The following is a 15,788-nucleotide window of genomic DNA, read 5'->3' on the forward strand; positions in this document are numbered from 1 at the left end:
ACTTTCTCATATTGGATGGTTGTTTAAGTTACCAAAAACAACAATATCAAGACAGATAATATCCTAGATTAATTATTTGTACTTAACACTTGGTAGGATACCTATTTGGCCTTTTAGAGAGAAAATTGATTTGACAATGCCTGAATGTTTTAAAAGATCTTACCCAAAAACAAGATGCATCGTTGATTGCACTGAGTTGTTTTGTCAAATACCATCATTTTTAAATATTCAGAGTTCTATGTATTTAAGTTACAAAAGTCATGTTACTTACAAGGGGTTATTAGGAATATCTCATTCTAGTGCTATAATATTTGTAAGTCAGTTGTATCCAGGATCAGTATCAGATAAGGAAATAGTCTGAAGAAGCAAAATTTTAAATAAAAATTTATGGGAAAAAGATGATTATGTAACTTCAGATAGAGGGTTTGCAATTGAAGAAGAATTATAAATTATAAATGTAAGTCTAAACATCCCTTCATCTTTAGAAGGTCGAAACCAATTTACATTAGCTGAGGTTAAAGAAAGCCAAACTATTGCATCTGTACCAATACATATAGAGCGTGCTATTCAAAGAATAAAGCGATATAAAATAATTCGTAATGAAATATCTTTATCCTTGCATGTTTCAGTAAATCAAATTCGGACTATTATTTGTCTCCTTGCAAACTTTCAATCACCATTAATAAAAGATACAGAAAAACCATAAAATTTTTTGAAACTAAAAGAATTTATTTTTTAATAATGTAATAAAAAAACTGCTTTCAAATAATATATTGTTTGTCATATAATTTATTGTTCAATTTCATTAGTCTCAAGTTCAAAAATAGCAGGTAAAAGATATTTGATATAAAATAAGTTTAGTTTATTTACAACATCTCAAAAGTACATTATATCAAAAAGAATTCGAATAATAATGCATCCTTTGAATGCATAAACAATGAAATCACAAAGTGTTACTTGTGATATGTCTAGAGCCATTTATATTTGAGTGTAATATCCATTTTCATGTTTTTTTCGCAAGACTGGTTTTTCATTTTTTATTTTCACATAAAAAGATTTGTCGAGTACTAATTCTTTGGGTGGATAGCTTCTCTTTGACCAAGGACATTTTATTTCTATTAATCCAAATTTATCATTCAACTCTCATTTAATTAACATATCATCAGGTGACGCTGCAAGCACTGCTTGATTCTAAGGGTTTTAGGTTGAATTTCAAAAGACATGAGGTTTTTCTTCAGATTCTATTAATATGTATATGAACGAGCGGAAATGTGTTAAAAATAAAATCGAAAGCGTTCCTTCTTTGTCCAAAATTGATATTTTTCAAAATCCAGAAAACAGTGCCAATAAAACAATATCATTTGTATTATTTTAGCTATCTCTCATTAAAAAAATCATAGAAACCCTCATGTCCATCCATTATCTTTGTCTTCAAAATGTGGTTAATTTAATATATAATAATACCTTTAATGATTTGATGTCTTTACAACTTACGTGCAACTAGAGTTAGTATTTTTGAGTCCGTTATATACATTACAGGTTTCAAAGCAAAATAAAATTAAATCAAAAACTTTTTTTTAATTAAACAATAAGATCATATATATTATATAAATAAGTTAAAAAATTTGAATTTAATAAATTTAAATTCTCATTGAGCTGTTGGTGGAAGCAATTTTTTTAAGCTTCAATCCGTGGTTTTTGTTAGTCTCTGCGACAGCATAGCGCTTCAATGTTTTTGTTAAATTTTTATGTACAGTCTCAGATGATTGCTCTGAAAAAAGTCCAAGAGCTTTCTGACTCCTCTTGAGAAAATCTTCCAACCAAGTGACAATGTTTTGTCGAACACATCTTTACAATAGTATTCTAAATATTCAGCAGATTTAATAAACAGCTGAATATTTGAACAATATTAATTTTATTATTTAAGCTTAATTTTTCTAAAGATAACTTATCTTTAGAAAAATTAAGCTTAAATAATATAATTAATATTGTTTTTTAAACGCTAATTTCTGGATTTCAGAAAATATCAATTTTGGGCTAAGTAGGAACGCTTTCGATTTTATTTTCAACACATTCCAGCTCGTACATATACATATTAATAGAATCTGAAGAAAAACCTCATGTCTTTAGAAATTCAACCTAAAACCCCTAGAATCAAGCAGTGTAAGCCATGGTAATTTAGGTTGTATTACAATCCCTGTTTCTCTGCATTTTATAGAATGATTAAGTTTGTGTTTCATAATGTCTTTATAAATATCTTTAGCAATAGGTTCAAACTCTTTACCATGTTGTACAGCTTTTTCAAAAAGTTTAGAATCAGATAAATTATGTTTTTGTGTAAAGACAGGTATTAGACTGTCAAAGTTTTTGGCTTTAATATATACTTTATGAGCATTGCTAGAAGTAATTTTGTTTCTTCGTATTGCAAGCCATTTATCTGACAAATTTTGTAAAACTGTTTTTTTTGTCAATATCTTTTGCCTCTAAATATGTAACTTTTATTTTTTCTAAATAGTTTTTCTTTTCAAAAGAAAATGTACAATTTGGAATGATGTCATTATTGTCATCATTTATTTCTTTTAAGGGGAAATACTCAAATTCAATTTCTGGTTCTTGAATAGCAGATTTATCTTTAGCTAATTTTCGTATATTTGATATTATTTCAAAATGTGGTTTCACAACTTGCAAATGCATACTAAGAGGTGAGCCTGTTGGAAATTGACCAAACCTTGTATTTACGTATTGGTAAGTGTGAATGGATGGCACGGCATGGGCAAACCCAATTTTGCAGTCAGTATCAATAAGTTTTTTTTGCAACTGTAACACTTTTAAGTTCATGTGATGTTTATTAAAAAAAAATCTAGGGTCATACAATGTAGAGTATAAACCACGCTTGTTATTTTCTCTCTTAATAGTTCAACTTGTTTCTCCGCGCAGCGGCCTTGTTCGTCAAGGTTCGTGTTTCGGAGTTATAGAGTTGAGAGAGGGTTATAACCACTATTAAGTAGCCTCCTCATCTGTAGTGGCCTTCTAGGCCTCGAGGAGGTGAATAACAAAAAAAAAAAAAAACTTATTATAGGAGCTTTACTTATATTTTTTCACCAGGTATGCCCCATTATCGTTGTTTACTTGTACAAGAAATTTCAGTTGAGACTTTTTTAAGAAATTTCATAGAGTAATCAGCTAATTCTAACAACAAAGCCATTACATGGTTACAATATCCACTCAATCCTGCTGGACAAGAACAGTAAGCATACATAACATGGGGCGCAATTTTTGATAGGTGTGCAATAACTTCTCCTTTTTCCTTTTTCATACTTGCTTTACACAATTCTTTAGCTTGAATTACATTTTTTTCAGAATATGTTAATATTGTGTCTGATGAAACATAACGCTCCTCTTGGAATTTTCTTCATCTCAAAAGTGTTTTTTTAATTGATAGTCCTTTTGATTTACCACTTAAATTACGATAATTTTGAATTTCCTCTATGGTAAATAAGGGCATTTCTTTCAAGCTTTTACCCCATTTTCTATGTAACAGATACTTTTGATTTATCTTTGTAACTTTAAAACATATTTACATACTTTAAAACAAACTATAAAAAATTTATTTTCTTCTAAACAATCACTTTCAGATAAGTCTTCTGATAAAACAAGAGGAATAGCTTCAGTATTTGCTTCATCAGTATTTAAAATATCAATTAAAGTAACAGTTGACATCTTTTTTTAAATTTTGATTATTTAACATCTAAAATTTTCGTCATGGTTCGCCTCGATTTCAGGTGGCCGTATCATTACATCATTGGAATTCGAGATCTGTCTATTATCTCAGAAATACTTGAGTTTTGACACAAATGTCGTTAACATTTAGGAATGACAAATAATTTTTCATTGTTTCAAGAGTTATAAGTCTTAGAATTTGAGATCGCACTTTTTACTCTCAGCGCTCTTAGCAACGTCAATAGCATAACTAAAATGTTGAAGTGCACACACTCTAAAAAAAAATCCGTTAAAATATCAACGGAGTAACTCCGTTGACAGTTAAACTCCGTAAAGTTTACGGATTAAATTGTTACAAAATAAGGGAATAAAACAACGGATTACTCCGTTAGCTATAATATAACAGAATAACTTTGTTAAGTTAACTGAGTTCAGGCGTGTAAAAGAGTTCAAAATGTAAATTTCTTTGAACACTTAACATTTGTTTGAAGCTTAAAACTTATTTAAAAAGTGTATTGAATTTTAATAAGTGAATATTATCATGTGTGTTTAAGGTTAGTTATTTTCATTATTACTGTCATTTCTTCATTAAGTTAAAATTTAAGCTACATTAATTAATTAATTGTATAATTTAACGTTTTATACATTTACAGAATGTCAGTGTATAATCAAAGTATGGTCTTCTGATCGAATTATTAAGAAGTTAGTTGCCATCAACAGTAGTGAAGATTTTGCTGCTAAAGGTGACAATACTATAAAAGCATCTTAAAACAAATATGCAATGTTTTAAATGCTTAAATTATTTTGCAGATTTATTAAATCTTTTTTACCATTTTCGAAATTTTCATGGCTTAGCCACAAGAGGATCTGAATTACACTGTATGTTTAATAACTGTCCAAGAGTATTCCTTAGCTTTAGTAAGTTAAAAAAGCATTTTGAGCAACATTTTGTTGTGCCAGATCAAACTTTAGGCTTCAATAATGGAAGCTGCAGTAACAACTCACGAAGTGAGTCACAAGAAGATGTATTTGACACACATTTTCCAAGTGACCCACACGAAGATTGTAATAATGCCACAATTGTTAACTCTAGTTTTATAACAAGAGACAGTATTGAAGTATCTGTTATGAAGTTTGTATCAGAAATAACTTCAAAACCAAACATCACTTTAGCTAATTCGCAGCTTATTATGGAAAATATGTCTGGTCTACTAAATGATGTTGCTGTTTATGCTTCAAAGATAGTAGAAACTTTAGCAATTAAGTTGAAAGTAGCTCCAACTAATGAATTTGTTTTTGATGCGATAAATGATGTCAATAGGATGTTTAGTATTTTCAAAAAAGACTTATCAGAAATGCTCTCATCAATAAAAAAACTCAGTATTTCTGATGAGTCTTTTTATTAATGAAACACAGTGTTAAATGAAAAAAAACTTTGTTAAGTGATTTTCTACTGATTTATAATTTATATATATATATATATATATATATATATATATATATATATATATATATATATATATATATATATATATATATATATATATGTATATATATATATTATGTATGTATATATGTATATATATAAAATATTTGTATATAAAATTTATACATATTGCTCAAACCTTTATTTGTTTTGTAAAAAACAGGCTGTAAATAAAGGATTTAGCAAATAATTTATTGATAGAGCAATTCAAAGTTAACTCAAAAGAATAATGAAAGAAAGTAGGCACTGCATTAAGTAAGAAAGTTTTTTATTGAATTTAACACAAAATTTACATTTTCAAACAATTTATTTAGCGTTTGCAGCATTGTTCATTTTCAAAACTTTTTGATTGAGTCGTGTTCCTGATTGCCTTTAAAATTTCGAAATGCCTGAATAACATTCGCAAATTTTTGCATCATGATGCTGTCGTGTAATCGCATCTATATCAAAAATTCAAATCAAATTTGAAAAAAATTAAACTGCAGAAATTATAGCAAATAGTTATATAAATGACTGACTAGGATAAACAAAATATATTTCCTGTGAAATAAAAAATCTAAAAAAATACATAAAACCATTCTTACCCACTATCATATGATACAGGGTGTATGTTTTAAAATTTATCTTCAATGAACCACCCGAGACATTAAAACAGGCCCCAGCGTCCTTGCTAATCAACGACTTTCCAAAAGCAAAAGCCGATTTATATTACCTCCACAACGACTAAGAGAACTCATCTATTATTAAAAAAATAAAAATTACTTAAGGGTCAGAATACATATTATGTTCATTCTATATGAATGAAATTATCTTAATCATTACATGGATTTTTAAATTTGACTCTTGAATCAATTTTCTCTTTTATCTATTTTTGCCATCCAACTCAACACAAATCTTTTTTGAAAATCTTTAAAAAAAAAAGTAGTAAAATAAACAATATTATTATTATGTAAAATATTTTGTAAAAAATTAACCATGAAAAATTACCTAAATGGAAAAAATAAATAAAACTTTTATTTAATTTACCCTGGCAAGACAAATGTCTTTCTTTGCTATCCTCTTTATCCAAAACACAATTTTTAGAGCCATTTTCCTAGTGTATGTATAATTTATCTATACCTAGGTATAGATAAATTTTACATACAAAAATTAAATAAAATTTTTAAACATTATATAGTGATTTTTATTTAAACTTGTCAACAAACATATATTTATAAAATATTTGTCAACAAAATTATATTCTACAACATATAGTTCTGATTTCTAATAGTTTTTTTACTGCACATGCACACAGATTTTAATTAGAACAAAAGCAACATTAGGACTTTTTTTTACCAATATATTTGAAGACAACATCATTTTCCCTTGAGATAGATTAGTTTCTTTCGAGAAGTCATTGTTATTTTCAGCAACTGAAAAGCTTGCTATTTCACTGTGTAAATGGGGAGTTGATATTGATTTAAAAACATCTATAATTCAGTAAAAAAATAATCATTTTATTTTTAACAAACCATTATTTTACTTTTACAAAAATAGTTAACCTGCTATATTTGGAATCACGTTAGATGTTCTTTAGCTATTTGAACTATCAAATAGTATCTTCCGTATAGTTCTTCATCACCAACCAAATTCAATAATATCTTCATCACTTTCACAAAATGTCATTGCTGTCTTTCTCCTTTAATATAAACTTTACTTTATAAACAAAAAAAGTGCATGATTTGTATAATTCTTTATTGGAAAATTTTTTATTTGTTAAAAACTAATTTTAGTAAAATTTACTTTTGCTTTGTCCTTTTTTTCTCTTCGGTGTCAGTTTCAATATTTGAAGTATCTGCTGCTTTCTCTAAGTGTGACTGAGCTTTTTCATAAACACAAATCTATGTACGTAAAATCATTTATCAATATCTAATGAAGATGTAATTGAAATGTTTGCGGCAAAAGCAGGCCCTATGAGAATGGAGTGCAATTGGTGCACCGCATAAAAATTAATGAATTTTAATGAAAAACCCATGAAAATTAATGAATTTTTTAGTTTTTAAAAAACACTAAAAGTTTAAAAAAAAACTAAAAACACTAATAAAAAAACTTTTTTTAATCGTTGGAAATCTTCTTTAAACATTCTAAAGACATTCAGAACTTAATTTAAACAAATGCCCGTTGGAATATTGGATTTAAAATAAGTGATATTAAATGAGAGAATAGTCATATTGTAAAGGGGGCCTAAAATAAATTTGCACCAGCACATGTTTATCCTCTCCAGTGCCCTGGTCAAAACATACAGTTCAATATCTAATTCAATTACTTTACATTTTTTTATAGTAATATGCAAACCTGTAGTGTATAAAATCCTAGCAGGGTATATCTTCCAATCAGAGGTTGATGCCTGCAAGGTTGTGACAGCTTTACAAATCGCAGCGGAACTTTTAAATGGCAGCTAGAAGCATTTCCCATCATTTTTCATCCAACTTTTAGCAATCACTTCCACTTCTTTAATTTTTCCATTTAAAATTCAACAATGGCAAAGGAAATTTCAATATTCTGGTGCAATTTAATTCTAAACAATCTTATATAAGTTACAAAATAAAATTAAAAATACATTAGAGATTAAAAACAATGAACTTTGTAAAACGCTTTTTAGATTTATTAATGTAAAACACCAGTGTAAATGTTTTTTTATTTCTATAAACATACCAGGTATTTGTTTCACACAAAAAATTTATAAATTAAAATGCATTAAACTCACTTTAAATTTGTTCAATGAACTACATATTTGACAAATTTACAACAAATTTTACAAAATGACACATGCACAGACATTCTTTAAAAATTGATGGTCTGCAAGTATAATCAAAGTTTGTGTTTTTAATTCAAGAAATCAGTGATCATAAGCAATATCACAATGTCTAAGCAGAAAAAAAGCATAACCACCTTTTTAAACAGGTATCATCAAGCCTTTCTTCAAAAGTTCTTTTTTTTTCAGAAAAATTGTTTTTAGGTTGGCTAATGAATTTACATAACAAACGTCTGAATAAGATGTTTCAAAACAATCAGGAAAAAACTTTTGAACTGAATGAGGATTTAGAGCCTTGCATTTTACAAGATCTACCAAAACCTCTTCTACTAAAATAAACCCTTTGTCTTGAATAAAATAAACTCTGTCTCATAGATTTGATGTGATCTTTTTATTTACCACTTGGGCAGAAATTTCTTTACCATTCCTTTCTCTAAGAAAAATATCCAACTTTTTTCTCTCATCTAATTGATTCACTATTTGGGCAACAGTCTGATGTGATTTTCGCACCATTTTTATAATTCAACCCAAAAAGTTTTCAAAAGGAAAAGCTGATAGATGATCAAGACTCTCCCCAAAGTTAACACAATCATCAGCTAAATGAATCATGCTATGAACATTGTATGTTACCAAGATCTCCCCATACGAAATTTGTACTTCTCTGACAAACCATATAAGCAGCTGTTTAGCAAATGCCACTAACAATTCATTTTTGGTTATTTTATTAGAAAGCAGTATGTGCATAGCAATTGAAAAAGAAATAAATAAGTCATGGTTTTATTTATTTTTCTTTTTTAAAACAACAGGTCCAGCATAAAGCAGAATAATCCACTTCTCAAGTTCATTTAAAGAGCGTGGTCTACGTTAAAAATTGGATGGTGTATAACTTCGTAAATTTATGAGTTCATTTGAAATACTGTCTTTAACAGATTGACTTATTCTAATACATCGGGGACCTTTACACCAGTTTATTAGAAGTTTTTTAACTACTCCAAGACATATAAGGCGCATATAGTCTAATGGGAATCCAGTTACCATTGGGAAATTTAACTGAACAAGTGGAGAAAGACTCTCAAGTTGGTGACTTTCTTTATAAAAATTATTTTTAAAAGCCATGTCAGTACAAAGTAAAGTAGTCGTTTCCAATAATCTTACGCCATGTTATTGTGTGCCAACTGCCATACATTTTTCACAGCTATGATAGCCACTATGCCCTATAATGCATTTAACAAATGCTCTTGCAGGCGCATCACAAACAAAAACTTTAATAGTCACCAGCAACTGTTTATACCCATTAGTTTGCAATTTTTTCATTTCAAGAATAAAATCTTCAAAGTACTCATCCAAATTGTTTGGTTTTCCCTGACCATGCCAAATTGCAACAGCATAGGATCCTTTTCTGTTAATTGTAACTAGTATAGGCCAAATGGAAGTCTTTTTACTATTGTACATAGGTGCACCATCAATACTTACAATTAGATCAAGCTTTTCCTTATTTCCAACTGTTGATATGTAATAATCAATTGCACTTTTAACTCCAAGATATATATAATCGCCTCCACTGACATATAAAACATTAACTTTTTGAAGAGATTTTTGTAATGTCTGCCAGCATTTTGGTATAGATGGAGTAAATTTATTTAAGTGAAATAAAAGTGCATTTAAAGCATCATCTCTTATACAGTATTTTAATGACCACTCATATAAAAAATCTTTTGTTCGAGTTAAAGTATCAATACTACTGTATAAACTATTTTTAAATGCAATGTCGTCAACATCACAATAATTAGATTCAACTTTACTTAAACAAAATTTATTTTCTGGCGAAGTGATTGAAAACATCAATATATCACTGTGCACATCTTCAGAAACTTCAAAAATCTTTTGAACGTCTAAATCTAGATGAACGCAATTCCCTCTACCAACAATGTTGCACTCTTCAAGAAGATTTTTTATTCTTTTTTCAGTATTTCGTTTTTCTTTCATAAATTCTCTCATATATAGGCTTCTGTCATATTTAGGCATTATTATCTTTATTTTATTACATCACAAAAGAAAAAAAAATAAAGGCATTATTATTCTTGTACAGAAAAAATCAATTTAAATTGCATTTTGTACTATATGATTTAAGTTTACAGTCAGAATTTATCAGGCAAATACTTGCAGCCATTAATAATTTGCTATGATAATAGTAATGTTATTATAATAAGTATTAAAAGCCAAATTGCTGCCAAGTTGTGACTTTTTCATGTTAAATTGTTAAAATATTTATATTAAGATGTTCTATTATCCTCAAATAGTTAAAGAACTACCCTAATTTTATTAGGATAATCTTTATTCAAGAACTGAAAAATTAATTACTTAATAAAATATATGTTTTTCAATAAAGTTTGTATTCATTTCATACCGTAATACAATTAAAATTTGAACAAACGTTTTATAACCACCAAAAATAACAAAAAAATCCCAGCAGAAAATGCTCAGCAAATTACTGTTAGTAAGCGGCTCAATAAATTTGTTTTTTGTCAACAGTAAATTAACGAACGCTCAGTGTTTGCAAATAAACGTTGATTTGCTGTTGATAACATTGCTGTTGCTACAACATCCATTTATGGTTGATCGCCGTTGATTGCTAATGTCAACGCAAAATCAACGTTGATCAACATCAAATCAACGCTTCATTTTTTATAGGGTATACTATAAATATATATATATATATATATATATATATATATATATATATATACATATCTGCAAACACCTTTTGAAATATTTTTTGAATATTTTTTTATTATAAGGGGCTCCGTTACCTCTTTATAAAAAAAAGAAAAGAGTACAAATTCAAGTTTAGGGCTGATTCCAATACATAGGCCTGTACCAATCGGCATCTGCCAAAAGTAGGCATCCATGCACCCTTAATATATCTATAATAATCAATATATTTCTAAAACAGTTGGGGGTTACATTTTGAAGTTGTTTACAAATAGTCATATTACTAATATTAGGCAAACACCTAATAAAAATGATAAAAGTAATAATAGTTATAATAATAAAAATAACATTTACAAAATAAAACATTAAAATCACAACGTAAAAACACAGAAAAACTAATTATAATCGTGATAGCAATAATAGTAATAAAAACAATAATGACAAAAATAATAATAAGTTACATGTTTTTATAAACACAAATATATTTACAATGTTAGACAGTTACAAACAGCTAAAAAAACGTAACAACTAACAATGACATTAAACAATCATTTAAATAGAAAACAAGAAAATATTAAAATTAAAAATAATAATTCTCTCACTCTCCTCCATGGTTTTCCTCACACTGTGCTGCTGCGATTGCCAATCGAAACCATTACTTCCATATTTATCAGCAAAACAATTCTCCAGAAAACAGACGTTTATTACTGCTTATTATACTGTTTATTACATCTGTTTATTACTGCTAGAAACAACTGTAAAAAGGTTTTGTCTAACGCCAAAACCCGCTATTCTCAGGTCATGAAATCTCGTATCTCATCTCAAAAGTTAGGCTCTCGTGACTTCTGGAGAATCTTTAATAATATCAATAATAAGGGCAAATCTAAAATTCCACCTCTCTTGTATGGTTTAGACTTTGTCACCTCACCTAAAGACAAAGCCGAACTGTTTGCTAAAAACTTTTCATCAATATCATCTCTTGATTCCACTAATTGCGTTCTACCTGATATTGCCAACAAACAGGTTGATCCATTGCTTGACATTCATATCACTCCAGCATCTGTATCTAAAGTGATTTCCTGCCTAGAGTCTTCTACAGCTTGTGGCCCAGACAACATACCTGTTAATGTCTTGCAGAAGTGTTCTCCGGAGCTGTCGTCTATACTCTCAAAACTATTCAACAAGTGCTTATCAGAGTCTTGTTTTCCAGCCTGCTGGAAAGCCGCATTTGTTATCCCTATCTTCAAAAATTCTGGGGAGCGATCTGATTCGTCTAACTACCGTCCCATAAGTCTTCTTCCTATCATAAGCAAGGTTTTTGAATCTTTAATTAACAAACACTTAATTTCTCATCTTGAATCTAATAACTTACTTTCTGACCATCAATATGGATTTCGATCTTCTCGTTCTACAGCTGATTTGCTAACAGTAATAACTGACAGGTTTTATCGTGCATTAGATGAAGGTGGAGAGGTTAAGGCCATCGCTCTTGACATTTCAAAAGCTTTTGATAAAGTTTGGCATGCTGGTCTTCTTCATAAGCTTTCTTCTTATGGTGTATCCAGCAACATCTTTAAGATCATTGAATCCTTCCTTTCCAATCGTAGCATAAAAGTTGTCCTCGATGGACAACACTCTTCTTCTTATTCTGTAACTTCAGGGGTTCCTCAAGGTTCTATCCTTGGCCCTATACTCTTTTTAATTTACATTAACGATCTTCCAGATATTCTCACATCTAAGGTGGCATTGTTTGCTGATGATACTACCATTTATTCTTGTCGTGATAAGAAACCAACACCCTCTGATTGCTTGGAGGGGGCATTTGAGCTTGAAAAGGATCTCACTTCTGCTACAGCATGGGGCTCACAGTGGCTGGTGAACTTTAATTCAGATAAAACTCAATTTTTTTCAGCCAATCGTTATCGCAATAATTTAGATCTTCCTATATTTATGAACGGTGATGTACTCGATGAGTCACCTACTCTTCATTTTCTAGGATTAACTCTTACTTCCAATCTTTCTTGGAAACCATATATCAAATCGGTTGCAAAATTAGCATCTGCTAAGGTTACATCTCTTTATCGAGCTCGCCACTTTCGTACTCTGGATTCTATTCTCTATCTCTATAAATCTCAAATCCGGCCTTGTATGGAATACTGTTGTCATATCTGGGGCGGATCTTCTAATGATGCCCTTTCTCTTTTAGACAAGGTGCAAAAACGCATTGTAAACATAGTTGGACCTGCTCTTGCAGCCAACCTTCAACCATTATCACATCGTCGTAATGTTGCTTCTCTTTCTCTTTTCTACAAATACTATAATGGGCACTGCTCTAAAGAGCTAGCTTCTCTTGTGCCATCTACTAAAATTCATTCTCGTGTTACTCATCATTCAATTAAGTGTCATCCTTTTTCTGTAATTGTTCCTAAGTGCTCCAAAAATGCTTATTCGTCTAGTTTTTTTCCTCGAACATCAGTTCTTTGGAATTCACTTCCTTCATCTTGCTTTCAAGATTGCTCTACAATCTTCATCTTTTCTCTTACAGTAACTTCCAACTTTAATTAGTGGCTGCTTGGAGCCTTATTGGAAGCAAAGATGTTTAAAAAAAAAAAAAAAAAAATTCCAGTAATAACGAACTATAATAAAAATAACAATAACAAAAAAGATTTAACATTAAAGTAATGCAATCAAAAAATCAAAACTGATAAAAAAAACCTAACAAAAATAAAGTACATATACACGTATAGTCTATATTTAAACTGTGTTCGCATATCTATCCATCTCTATACGGTATAAAGATGTATAGATATGCGAACACAGTTTACACACATATATATACTTTTGCATACAGAAATACACATAGATGCCTATATACACTCACATAAAAATATAATCATACGCATATAGATATACACTTTTAAAAATATATACAACTTTAAAAAAGACCAAAATTAAACAAACTAATAGGAAAAAAGAATATTAAGACAGGACAATACAAACATTGAAAAAACAACAACATCATAATATAAGCAATGCATGACAATGCCTAATTAACACAATACACGAAATAACATAAAAATACACAACAATGTCTGAAAAAATAAAACAACAAACAATCCAAACAGCGCACTTAAATACATAGTAAAACAAACAATATAAAAAATATAGAATAATTAAAAACAGAATACAAAAATACATGACAATATAAACAATGCATAAAAATAATTGAAATTTATCGTTCTTTTTTGCTGCAAAGTTTGCGATAAAAACTTTAATTGTTTGTGCTACTTTTTTATTATTATTTTCCATTTTCAAATTTTTTTTTTTTAACTTTAAACTTTGTATTTTGTTTATAATTTATTTTTTTTCCTGTTTTTTTTTTTCTTCTTCTTTAGTTAGTTTATTTCTTTAAAATGTTAGTATTGCTTTTACTTTGTTTATTGCTGTTGTTATTTATTCTTCTATTTTAAAATTATTTTTTTTTTGATTTTATCTTTCTTCATTTTCACTTTAAAAAAACACATCCGCCATTTGCGTATTCAGTGCAAACCTTCCCTTAAACATATTATCAAATAAATATAAATATATATACATTAGTAAAAAGAGAACTCGAATTGATATTAATATTTACATATATATATATATATATATATATATATATATATATATATATATATATATATATATATATATATATATATATATATATATATATATATATATATATATACATATATATATATATATATATATATATATATATATATGTATATATATATATATATATATATATATATATATATATGTATATATATATATATATTATATATATATATATATATATGTATATATATATATATATATATATATATATATATATATATATATATATATATTTATATATATATATATATTTATTTATATATATATATATATTTATATATATATATATATATATATGACAGTAGTAATTTTTTATTTTTGTTTTTTAGATATTGGCAGGCTGTACTCGACGACTTACTTTCCTGCAACGAAATCAAAAGAACCTTCAACTACAAACCAATTTATATAATTTTCTAAGAAGAATTTTCCCTTTATTTTACGACTTACTTTCCTGCAACGAAATCAAAAGAACCTTTAACTACAAACCAATTTATATAATTTTCATCGCAGCATTTTCTAAGAAGAATTTTCCCTTTGTTTTATTTACTAATTAGATTACTTATATTTCATAATTTCTTTAAATTATTTTTGGAGATAATTTAATTTTGGTGTTTTACAAAATTTTAAGTTTAAAAAGTTATTTTAGATATAGATTTTTAGTTTTTTAATAATTAATTTTTATTCAGAAGTACAATTATAATTGTAGTGCCCAATTTTTGTAATATTTTTTCTGCAAATATCAATTTGATGTTATGTTATCAATCTGAAAGTACAGTACAACCTCTCTAATTCGAATCTCCTTAATTCGAAAACATCCATAATTCGATTAAATGCAAAGACACCGTGAAATTCGTTTAAGAAAAATTAACTTTCTATAATTCGAAAATCTCTCTAAATCGAACTTTTATTTTTCCCCATAAAATTCGAATTAGAGATTCTACTGTATAATCTCAAGATATAATTAAATCAATGATAGGATGAGGTACATAAACATCCGCTTTGTTTTTTTATAAATAAAAATCAAGTTTATCGCAAAATGTCTGCTCCGATAGAAACCACTAGCAAAAACTTTTGATATTGATTGGTCTATTAAAATTTCACTGTTATTTTCACACGGTTTCTACTTACTATGACTGTAAGGTGTCGTTCATAAAGTAGGGGAAATTATGCACGCTTGATCCTAAAATCCAGGGGGAAAAAAACTCAACAAAAATTTATAAAAGACAAAATTATAAAACTATTTTAGAGTTTTCTATATTTATGATATTAATAAACTTTAAGAAAGTATATATATTTTTTTATAGTCAATATTAGTTTTACAATTATCATTAATTTAGGAGAATGTTATTAACATAATGCGCCCTGGATTTTATGATCAAGGGTGCACGCTTTCCTCTACGTACGGTATTAGGG

At 28.1% G+C, this 15,788-nt stretch overlaps 3 long non-coding RNA genes across 3 annotated transcripts; 1 reads left to right on the forward strand and 2 right to left on the reverse strand.

Annotated features, from left to right (window-relative positions):
* Positions 1 to 4,072: 4,072 nt before the first annotated feature.
* LOC136088596 (uncharacterized) lies at positions 4,073 to 15,136 on the forward strand. Its single transcript, XR_010642305.1, has 3 exons — positions 4,073 to 4,274; positions 4,374 to 4,463; positions 14,705 to 15,136. It is a non-coding gene; the product is annotated as an uncharacterized LOC136088596 (long non-coding RNA).
* LOC136088595 (uncharacterized) lies at positions 5,458 to 6,299 on the reverse strand. The gene is made up of 3 exons (XR_010642304.1): positions 6,233 to 6,299; positions 5,791 to 5,943; positions 5,458 to 5,646 (listed from the first exon to the last, which is right to left on the reverse strand). It is a non-coding gene; the product is annotated as an uncharacterized LOC136088595 (long non-coding RNA).
* On the reverse strand, positions 6,542 to 6,825 carry LOC136088597 (uncharacterized). The gene is made up of 2 exons (XR_010642306.1): positions 6,748 to 6,825; positions 6,542 to 6,675 (listed from the first exon to the last, which is right to left on the reverse strand). It is a non-coding gene; the product is annotated as an uncharacterized LOC136088597 (long non-coding RNA).
* Positions 15,137 to 15,788: the final 652 nt, after the last annotated feature.

Source organism: Hydra vulgaris, chromosome 12 (assembly GCF_038396675.1).
Source record: "Hydra vulgaris chromosome 12, alternate assembly HydraT2T_AEP".
NCBI lineage: Eukaryota > Metazoa > Cnidaria > Hydrozoa > Anthoathecata > Hydridae > Hydra > Hydra vulgaris.